Genomic DNA, 11637 nt, shown 5'->3' with positions numbered 1-11637 from the left:
TGTGTGAGGCCAGTCTAGAGTCGTGGGTCTGCTCTGCATGTACTGGATGCCTGTCTTCCGGAAAGTGCTTAGGTTTCTGAGCGTCGACATTCTCACCTATGCAATGGGGATGGGGGGGTACCTGGGGGCTCAGTCCATTGGGTGTCCGACTTCGACTCGGGTCATGATCTCACAGTCCGTGAGTTCGAGCCCCGCGTCCGGCTCTTTGCTGACAGCTCGGAGCCTGGAGCCTGCTTTGGATTCTGTGTCTCCCTCTCTCTCTCTCTCTCTCTCTCTCTCTCTCTCTCTGCCCCCTCCCCTGCTCATGCTCTGTCTCCCTCTCTCTCTCAAAAATAAATAAATGTTAAAAACAAAATGAAACGGAGATAGGGACAACGCCTGCTTCCGGAGGCTGCCAGGAGGAAAAGAGAGAAGCAAGGTGGCAGACCATGTGTGTGGCACTCCTCGTCGCCAGCTGCTGCTGCCCTTGTCAGGACCTTGCTTCTGCCATTCCCATCCTATTCCTGAGAACCCTGACCACAGCACTGGGTAGCGTGTGCCGTTTCTACAACCTGAGCCGTCGAAAGTCACAGCTTGCAAGCTGTCTGCCTGCCATTTCAGTACAAACGTACACTTGTGGCCGTGAAGGGACATGTGGAGCTTTTAACGAGACCGGCAGTCATAGGATTAGGTTTGGTTTGAGTTCTGCACCCGTCATTTTCCAGTTTGGTAACAGGCAGCAGGAGTCTAGCAGGTTGACCAGACGAAGCATTTCTGTTGTAGCGACGTGAAAACGTATGATAATGTGATCACTCAAGGGGCCGACATCCCTTAGTACATTTTGACATCGTTGGCCTGTACAGTTAGGTGTATAAGTAGATTTTAATAGTCAAGGGCTTTCCGTATAGGTCCATTAATATTTAGGACTCTTCTGTAGACTGAGAGGGACCATGTATTTTAAGTCGGGGATATTTTTTCAACAGTTACAGTGAAAATCCCTAGCGCCCAAGCTAACTATTTTTTTTATTTGTTTCTTTTTCCTGTAAGTGAAAGAAAAAAGTAAGTATTAAATCTTTTTTTTCTCAGTCACCAGAATTGCAGCAGCTGACGTTGTTCCACGGTGGTGTTTGCGGGTGCACCTACACGAGTGTGTACCCGCACAAGTCTGCCTGGGTGCATACGTGTGTGCACACATGAGTAGTTGCGCGTGCACGGCAGCGGGTCGAAGTGTGATATATGCTGAGGCTTGCAGATGAGGAGATAGTTAAATATAAGCAGCATGGACCCCACGGAAGGTTTGCTGACTCAAGGGCTGGAAAGAGAGTGGAAGTCTTGTCCCCATTGATTGTGACAAGGCCCAGCGTCCCCTGATTGCACTCTTGCCTTTGGATGGAGGTCTTGCCGGGTGAGCAGCAAGGCTCTGATTTTGAGTCATGAGCTGTTCTCCCCAGTCGCTGAGTTCCTTCTGAGCCTGATGGACAGGAGCCAGAAGTCTGCGGAGATGCTGGCTCACACTACACTTATCTGTGACAAGCCTGTTTGGCACACGAAGTGGGAATATCTTCATTGTCACCAGCAGCAGCAGCAACAGCAGCAGAGCCTGCTTTCCTGTGACACGCCCGTCCCTGCACTAGGACTTTTTTGTGGAGCCCCCAAACCAAACCTCTCTTCTCTAGGTCTAGTCCCAGAGAAGGTCAGCGTTTTGGGGGGGGGGTGCTCAGAGAAGAGTTCAGGTGTCGTCATTTTAGAGATTCAGGACTGGAGGCTCAGAGAAGGGCTTTGCTCCACACAAGGCCACACCGCTGTTGGTAGAGCCAGAAATAGAACAGCCTCTCTAGATTTATGTCTGGAGCTTTCTCTACCGCTAACATGCTTCCTAATCTTCTGAAGAGACTGGTGAGAAGGTCACGTAGTTTAGCGTCATTTGTAGCCATGGGGGCATTGCACACGGTGCCTGACAGGGGACAGACCTTCAAAAATGATCGTTTGGATGGAGTACTGAAAGAGTGGAGTTAAATTCCAGTGGCCTAGAGAAAATGTCAGGAGGCAGGGAACCGTCTGCGTCATCCTCTGTCAGAAGAAGGAGTTGAGATACTGCACGGAGCGCCGTGCTGGCACGTGGAACTCCGTTAATTCCAGCGACAGGGATCATCATCGTCGAGACTGGGCATGTGTGCTTTTTCTCTGTTGCAAAGCTATCTTGCCTCTAGCCCGCTCTGCTGTCAGTGTTAGAATCAGAAGATTGTACATGAAGTTGAGAGGATGATGCGGTTGAGACCAGGCCCCGCGTTGTTCGTTCCCGAGGGAAGCTTCCATGGAAAGGACAGCACCCCTTCCCAGAGAGGCTTGTGGGCGCCTCCCAGATTCTACTACGTCGTCACCTCTGTGGGCTTGATGACATCGGCTCCACGAGCTGCTGCACGCCGCAGGCCCCATGTTAGCAGCCCTGACTTCTCTTCAACGCCACTGTCTTGAGTCAACGGCTGCCAACCCAGACTGTCTGATGGTGTTTCAGTGTATTTCGATTAGTGAACTCCCAACTATCTGCAAGTTGATTTAGAACATACTTAACGGCTTTCCGAAGCCCGGGATTATGTGAGAATAAGATAAAAAATAACAAAACTGAATCTGTGACTCTACAGTCACCAAAATGCTGGCGCACAAATAATCTTATTTATTCGCAATGCGTGGGGGATAGATTAGCCCCGTTTTACGCGTTAGGAACGGAGCCTCAGACAGGCCGTGATGAGCACAAGTCCGTTTGCAAGGCTTTGGGTTTTGCTGTGCTGTGTTGCCACAGCGAGCGTGGTTCCTGTGTGCAGGCCAGTCCTGGGCGGGGCCCGTGCTGATGGCACCAGGGCGTCCCTGGGTGCCCCCTCGACAAAGTACGCGGGCACCAGCTGCCATTCGTGGTGCAACCTGTGTGTCAGCCGCTCGGACTGTGGCAGTGGGGGAGGGGGAGAGAATGGAAGCTCCAGGAGGGCAAGAGGAAGGGAAATGTAGTGGTGAAGCATACTTAGGTGAGTTACTCGGTGGAGAGGAGCCTGGCCTCAAAGCCCAGCTTGCTCAGGTTTACTAGACTCCCTTTTTCGGATCTGTACAACAAAGGGGATCGCAGGAGCACTCCGGTGAGTCAGCTCTAAAAGCTCATCTTTCGCTTCATCGAAGTTAGACCCGGGGTCCTTTTAAGATTCCTAGAACCTCACAGTGTGTCTTTGGATCGGCTCGGAGAAGCCCATGCCATGAGGATGGGCATTGTCAGGAAAGCTCAAAGTGGACAGAGGCCAGATGCGCAGTGGTCAGTGGTCACGGGGAACCGACTGTCTGGGCTCCAGCCCAACCACTCCTCAGCTGTGGGACCTGCTTTCTGTGCCTGTTTCCCAGTCCCCTAAATTGGGGTTAACTACCTCAGGACGTTGTTCAAAGAATTAAATGAATGGATGAATGCAAATGTTTGCAATTCTAGCTCACAACAAGTGCTATCTACGTTTTAATGATATGTATTATCATATCACTATTATTTTCTTACCCTATATGTGGGAGATTCCTCTCAGCCCAGGGGCTCTCTTGTGACTGGAGTAACACAGTCCTATCTCTCTCTCTTTTTCCAGTGTTCTCCTCCTGTATCTTTTTTTTTTTTTAATTTAAAAGCATTTTTTAATGTTTACTTGTTTTTGAGAGCGAGAGAGACAGAGCGAGAGTGGGGGCGGGGCAGAGAGAGAGGGAGACACAGAATCCACAGCAGGTTCCGGGCTCCGAGCTGTCAGCACGGAGCCCGACGCAGGGCTCGAGCTCACGAGCTGTGAGATCATGACCTGAGCTTAACTGAATGAGCCACCCCGTTGCCTCTCGCCTCGTGTATCCTGATTTTGGCCCATGGAATGTGAGAACTCTGTCCGGCGACTTTGGGGAAGGGTTCTGCTGTCTGATGGGAGAGTGAGGTGATGAGCAGGCTGTGTAGCCCCAGCCCCCTTCTTCCCTCCCAGACGCCGTTCCCAGGATGTAACGTTGGAAGTCACGGTAGCTGTGACCTTAAGAGGAGACGTTCTGGGTCCCACTGGGGATGGAGGAGCAGGAAGGAGGAAGGACCTAGGTTCCAGGCAGGTTTGGTCCGCCCGGAACCAGCCCCGGTACCAGCTCTATGGGTCTTATTCCTCATGAAATAATCAGATGTCTTTGTTGGTCCGTTATTTGGCTATATGCTCCCAGCGCCCTCGTAATACTGTTTCTACGTGCAGTAAACGTGTCCGTGAATCAAGTGAGACATAGCAAAGAGGAGAGACGTATTGGGTGCTCAGCGGTGCTGGTGTAGTTGCTCGGAGGAAGTCCTGGAGTTTGCTCTGTGCGTCCTCACAGCCAGTGTGGAAGAAGAAGGGAAAGCACCCGACTTCACAGGGCACACAACAAACCGAGTAGGCAAAATTGTGTAACCGAATAAGTAATAGATTTGAGAAGCCGCTTCTCACATTCAGTATTATAGGGGTGACGCTGAGTGGCATCATGGGCTCCTGTTTGACAATTATGACCAAGTAAGTTTGGTTTTTAAAATGACTGCTTCTCATAAGCAACCTTCGACTGAAAGGTAAGCAAGGACATGATCTGAGAGCGAAACCATTGCTGTTTTCTTTATGTTTTCCTCCTTTTCTCAGTTCTGATTTTCTACCTCCATTTCACTAACTTTATCCCCGTCTGTGTCTTGCTGATGAATTTGCTTTAAATCTTTTCAGAATCAGAGAAAAAAGTGATGTGTTGGCATAAAGACATCCCAAGTAGAGTTCCGTGGATTCACATCAGCAAGTGTAGACAAGAATGTATATGGTTCGTGTCAGTAAGTGTGGGTGAGATTGGGTTCTAATATCTGGACCAAAACGAAATGATTGCAGTCTTATGCCCCGAGCCCTCACTGGGGACTGTGGGTATGAGTGCCGGACTCTGGTGGCATCCTCAGGACGGTCGGGGCACAGGGAGCCACGGAGGGCCCTGAACCAACCCGGGTTGATTGTCAACACGGATGGATCATACGTTCTAGGAATACATACTGTCTGGAGAGGAGAGAATTGGCAGGAAATTCCAACTGACTGTTGATGCTTGGGCAGTGACTCCTTGGCATGTTTATTTACACTCGTGCGTTGTTTTCAGACAATCACGCCAGCTTTTAGTTCAGACTCGCATTTACTCCTGGTGTGGCAGCAGTCTCCATCCCCTGTGAGGTCAGCTTAGAAGTGGTCAAGGAGGCACAAGGGGATTTCAGGGTTTGGGACTTCTAGCTCTTCCGGGACATTCTGCAAAAAACATTTCACTTTTATGCTAGGATGTCCGACAATTTGGGAAGAGCTTAGGAGACAGGAAAAATCTACTGTTTATAAAACGGGCCCAGGACATGGTGTGAGAAGGCAAACCGAGGAAGGGGGCCTTTGGTAAGGCGGCCTCTGCGTGGCGGAACTTGGGTTGGTCAGTCCAGGGCGGGAGCCCTGTTCGGCGTTCATTGAAGGCATTTAGAAGGTGATAAAAGACGTCTGCTGGATTCTGAGTTAGGAAATGCTTCAGAAAACTCAGCCAGATGAAAGAGTTGACGAAGGGATGTTTTCAGGGACTGGAGCGGACAGATGGCCGGCAACTCCAAAGGCTGCACCTGTTAAAATATGCATTGGCCAGAAAGAGCCCGAGGTCTTCTGTGACCAGAATCTGGTGCCCAGACAGCCCCTGGGGTCAGCCCGCAGGTGGATTGCATAAAGGGCTGAAGGCCTCACACATCCAAGCAACGTGCTTGTCCACAGGACAGCGGCATGCTTCAGAATCGCCTTCTGCTTAACGGGAAAGGTAGGCTACATCAATTCTTGCTGTTATTAATTCAGCTGCCGTGGGTGGAGTTTTGGGGGAAAAAAAATCAGAATGCGAACGAACTCTGGGAGGGCTAGTGAGACTCACCTTTGACAGAATTTGACTGGGAAGCGGTGTGGAGAGGGGTCCCAGGGGCAGACCCCTGAAATCCTGAATGCTCCTGAAATCCTCTTGTCAAAGTTGACCGTGTGGTTCCAAATTGGAAGGTTCATTAGAGAACTGTGCGCGTGGTAGGAGAAAGTCTTTGCTGGAATGTTCTGAAACCTGGCTTACTAGCAGAGTGACCTTATCCGTGACCCCTCACCTCCCTGAACTTCTTTTCCTTTACCTCCTAAGTCAAGATGGCTAAGGCCACGCGGCTGTGCTGTTATGAGGTTTAGAAATGGTTCCTGAGTAACAGGGTGGTGCCCGTACATAGGAGGTGCTCCCAGAGGGAGATTTGGGTCCTCCCAGTTAGGGTTGATTTCAGCTCCCCATTTGGCACAGGAGCAAGCAAACCCAAGGAGGTGAGTGTGCTCCCCCCAGGGCACAGCCCGAAATGGGCCCTTCTGCATCCTGCCACTCAGGTCACAGCCAGTTAGGACCACAGCTTTGGGGCTGGGGTGGTGCTGCATAAGTAAAAACATAGTTGGTTGGAGGGTGTAGAACGCTTGTTTGCCGTTTACTGTGTTTTGTATGTTAATGAGATGATTTTCCTGGTGGGGGTGGAAGGCTGGATAGCCTGAGGATAGGGGGCTGGTCACCAAAAACAACTAGAGAATTAAGGATTAGATCTTTCGACCCCACCCTGGACCTCCAGGGAGGGTGAGGGGTGGAGGTGGAGTTCAACCTCCAAGAGCTAATGATTTAATCAAACATGTCTCTGTAATGACGCTTCATAAAAATCCCTAAAAGATGGGTTTGGGGAGTTTCTGGGTTAGGGAAAACTTCTAGGTGCGGGGAGGATTGTGTGCCCAGCTCTCCTTTGCCCCCCAGCCTCCTTACCTTGCCATATGTGTCTCTTCCATTTGGCTGTTCCAGAGTTTTATTCTTGGTAACAGGCCGGGTAGCCTCAGCAAAGTGCTTTCCTGAGTTCTACGACTTGTTCTAGCAAATTATTGAACTTGAGGAGGGGGTTGTGAGAACCACGACATTTGCGGTTGACCAGGCAGAAGTGGGGTGGTCTGAGCCCCGCAGTCTCAGCTGGTGTCTGAAGTGGGACCATCTCGTGGGACTGAGTCCCTAACCCGTGAGGTCTGTGCTGACTCTGGGCTCATGTCAGAACACGACTGAAATGGTGGCCATCCAGCTGGTGTCGGAGAGTAGGTTGGTTGGTATTGGAAGCCAAAACCGCACGGGCTCCCACAACCGAATGGGCCCCACGTAATCCCAGGCAGGAGTCTTGGGAGTGAGGAGTTGGGGAAGGAATGGATTAACCCAAATCGTGTACTAAATGCTCCTGCAGCCCAGTCCCCATGGGGACAGAGCCAGAGAGTCCCTGGGTGGTGACGTTGGGTCCTTTAGAGCTGGTCACAACTTCCTGCCCATAAAGTCAAGACAAGTTAATACGAAAAGTTTTAGTCTTGAGAAAATAAGTCTATGTTAATTGTCTTAATAAAGAAAATAAAATAACATGACTGGACACTTTGTCGCTTTCAGGCACAGTTCTGAGACTTCCCATGAGTGAACCCATGCTGTCCTCACAGCAGTGACTGTGGGGCTGGCCCTCTCAGTGTCCCATCTTACAGGCAATGGCACAGAGGCTCAAAGAGACCACACGATGTGGCCAAACCGTGAGGCCAGCAAGGGGCAGTTAGCTTTGTGGGGGACAGACTTCTGTGCCTGTCTGCTCACCAGCAACGAAGGAAGGTGCCAAGTGTGGAAAGACCATTGAGGGGCAAAACCCACTCTCACCGCCTGGTGGCTGGCACATGATAGGACCAGCTCATTTCCCCTGGCTGGGATCTGGAACATGCAGTGTTGAAAATTAGACCAAACACGTGCTGAGTGTTGGTGTCACTAGAATCACTGAGGTGAGCAGCCCAGGGATGCTAAGGGCCTACAATTGGTCAAATGCAACTGAATGGCAAAGAGCCAGGAAGCTAGTGATGGGCTTCCAACATTGATAGAAACCCACACGAAGACCACTGGAAATGCAGCTAATTTGGTATCTGGGATGCGCCGGTCAGAGAACTATAGAACCATCTTCATGGGAATCTTGTTTCAGGATATGAGGTTGCCAAGCTGATGAGACTTGAGAAACTGCGTGCCCTTTCTGTTGCCTTCCACACCTGTGCCCACCTGTACAGCCAGGCTGCTCCCCCTTGTCCGGGGGCCTCAGCTCAAATGCCGCCTCCTCTGCGTATCACTTCCTGACACCGCTCGGTGCCTTCAGCAGCCCCCAGTGACCATCGTGTGTCCCTCAGTGGCTGGAGTGACCATCTGTGTTGTGCTCATTAGGTACAAGCATGTCTGTTGAGACATCCATGAGGGGAGGGCTTTATCTTTGCATCTCTGGCACCAGGGACATTACAAAAATCATGGTGGTTTCTTACTCAGTATTTGTGGAATGAATGAATGAATGAATGACTTTTCCTTAAGCAAACAGTTCCCCAAATGTACATTGTGTATGAAAAGAAACATAACAATTAGGAATATAACGACTTGCAGACATAGTCCTTGGTTTCTATTGCACATACATGGAATGGATTTTTAAATTTCTATTATTTTGGGCCTAACACCATAGATAGGGCAGACTCTGGAACACGATTGAGCACGTGGGCTCTGGAGACTGAGAATGTATTAACTCTGGGAATGTGTTTTGTATAAATCTTAATACTTTGATGGTGTTGGCATGCAGAGCAGTTAATGAGGCTGGGTGGAGGGGGGGAGCTAGAAGGAACAAAGAAGCCCTCCTCTTCCTCACAGGGTGCCCAGTCAGTGAAAGGACAGGACTGCCCAAACGTGCCCATAGACCAATGAAAGGGGCCACAAAAACAAAACAAAACAAAACAAAAACTTAGATAATCGAGTAAGAGAACGTGAAGGAAAAGAAAAACAGAGAAGGGGGGGAATGATGGAAGGAAGGAGAAAAAAAAGAAAAGAAAAGAAAAGAAAAGAAAAGAAAAGAAAGAAAGGGAGAGAGAGGGAGGGGAGGAGGGAAGGAAGGAGAAAGAAAGGAAGGAAGGAAGGAAGAGAGAAGGAGGGAGGGAAGGAAGGAAGGAGAAAGGAAGAAAGGAAAGAAGGAAGGAAGAAAGAAAGAGAGAAAGAGAAGGATGGAGGGAGGGAAGGAAGGAAAGAGGAAGGAAGGAAGGAGAAAGAAAGGAAGAGAGAAAAGAAAGAAAAAGGGAGAGAGAAAGGGAGGGAGGGAAGGAAGGAAGGAAGAAAGAAAGAAAGAAAGAGAAAGATGGAGGGAGGGAGGGAAGGAAGGAAGGAAAGAAGGAAGGAAGGAGAAAGGAAGAAAGAAAGGGAGAGAGAAGGAGGGAGGGAGGGAAGGAAGGAAAGAAATAAAGAAAGAGGGAGAGAGAGAGAGTGCAAAAGAAAGAAAGAAAGAAAGAAAGAACAAAAAAGAAAGAAAATTAATTCAGGCAAGGATCAGCCAGAGTTGAAGGCTTAAGTTGGATGCCCTGAGCCCGCCTGTGCATGCGGAGTGCCTGCACGAGCAGCAGGGATCCAGGGACAGGTAGGCACCGCCAGACCTGGACGGTGGAGTGGGCAAATGGTGGGGTGGAGGTGACCACACACGTGAGCAACACTTGAGTATCGAACAGGTGACTCTCGATGGCTGTGGATAGAGTCAGGATTTGGAAAGGCTGGAATAAAGGGGGAAGGAACAGAAGGTGGTAGAACAAAATAGGAAGAATCGGAGTGGGGCGTGAGGTAGGGGAGGATGGAAAAGTCAGTCTCATTCAAATGCAGTGGGAGAGTTGAAGGCAAAGTGAAGGAAAGCATGGACTTTCAGGGGCACTGGATGGAGGACCCCCCTATAATTAGTCCCGTAAAGATTTGGGACGGGAGGAATGAAGGAACGAGATCCCCATGTCTGAGCATCTCTACCAGTCATTCCAAACAAGTGATGGGGCTGTATCTGTTTCCACACTTGACGAAGATGCCATATCCTTTCTGATACATCATCAAAGTGGAGCGGGGGCCTGTAGAGGAGAAGGAGACCACCGAGGGGGCTGGAGAAACACGTAGATGTATGTAAATCAGCACTGCAGCCCAAAGCAAAAGGACACCAGACCCACTGAGGCATTTGTTAAGGTGCAGAGGAGTTATTGTTTTGATTTTCCAACTTCCTGCACCTAAAGATTGTGTTACACGCTCTAAAAGACATGAGGAACATAAGATGGTAGTTGTATATGTAACGTATTTTGTCAGTAGAAGTTCTTGTAAGAAATATAAGTTGGGTGCAAAGGGGTTTGAAGAAACGGAGTGGATCTCCTCCAGCTTTGCCATCAGAGCGACGACAAAGGTCATCCAAATGCAAAGTGAATTAATGACGGCAGCATCTCGGATATTTTGGTGGAGGAGGACCTGAAGATTTTCCCAGCGTCAGGCTAGGAAAACGGCCTGTCGTGTGATTTTTACCTCCAAAGTCTTGGTCAATGGGCTGACAGTTCATTTTGCAAGTAAATAGTATTATCTGTACCATGTTATTCCTGCTCAGGCCTGAAGATCCAGGGAAGTCACGGCTCCACGAATAATCTTCGCAAGAGAAGAAACAGAAGAGATCTGTTTGCAATTAGTCTATCCAGTTAAGGGCAACTTTCCTTAGCAACTAAACACAAAACATCCCCATTTTATGTAATCTGCAGATTTAACTGCAGTCCACAAACACTGCAGTCAATTTTTTAGAAACCCGATCATTGAGTAGATAACGCAGAACACAAGCTGGTCATACAGGACATATGGTTTGGCCGTGGTGACATCTAAACTCTTTGTAATTGTGCATTTGAAACCCTATCAGGTATTTTTGAGGCAGAAACTGAGCATAATTCACTTGCTATGGCTCTTCTTAGTTGCAATTAGAATTGAATCAGATGAGCATGTCTGTTGGATGACAAAAAAAAAACCAACAGAAAACAACAAAAAAAGGGAGCATTTACATATTTGGGTCTCTTGGTTAAAGCCCCAGGAGGAGAATTGTAGGGAGGGGCGCCAATCACCCAGTAGGCTTCTTTGGAAATAGTGGCCCCTTTTGGGGGATGAGAACACCAGAAATTATGGCTGAAGCTGTGTTAGACATCATCAAAGTGACTTTTTTAAAAAATACTTTGTTTTTAAGAGCATTTTAAGGTGCATAGCATTTTCCTTTTCAGATTGGCTTCCTTCGCTTAGGAATACGCACTTAAGGTTGCTCCGTATCTTTTCCTTTTAGTGCTGAATAGTATTCCCTTGTCTGGAGGTACTCAAGGCGACTTTTTCATGTAATAGATGGTGAGATGGGCCCTCAAAGTGTAAATGATTTCCCCAAACGTGCACGAAGCTCACGGCAGGGCTAGGCCGGCCCTGCGACCTCCCCCGTCTCCAGCTCCTCTGTCCTCCGCAACCCAGAGGAAACCTCACCAATTGTTCTGTCACACAGGCTTGCACACCTGCAGATTTTGTCCTTTTTTCCTCCCAAAAGCTTCATGGGAAGCGAGGAGGTAGAAGGGACAGATTTGCATTTCCCTGCAGGAAAGCCTGAGTGGCCTATCTGGGGGTCAGGACAGGCAGGTCCCCTCCCCATGGCTTCTCAGACAGCCACGCCCGGAGCTTCCCAGACCCACAGAGGAAGTCTGTGCCTACCTGAGGAGCAGCCAGCTGGTACAGGCTCCCACCAGGGGACAGCCTGTC

This window comes from Prionailurus viverrinus, unplaced genomic scaffold, assembly GCF_022837055.1.
Source record: "Prionailurus viverrinus isolate Anna unplaced genomic scaffold, UM_Priviv_1.0 scaffold_33, whole genome shotgun sequence".
NCBI lineage: Eukaryota > Metazoa > Chordata > Mammalia > Carnivora > Felidae > Prionailurus > Prionailurus viverrinus.
This window is presented reverse-complemented; position numbering follows the sequence as displayed.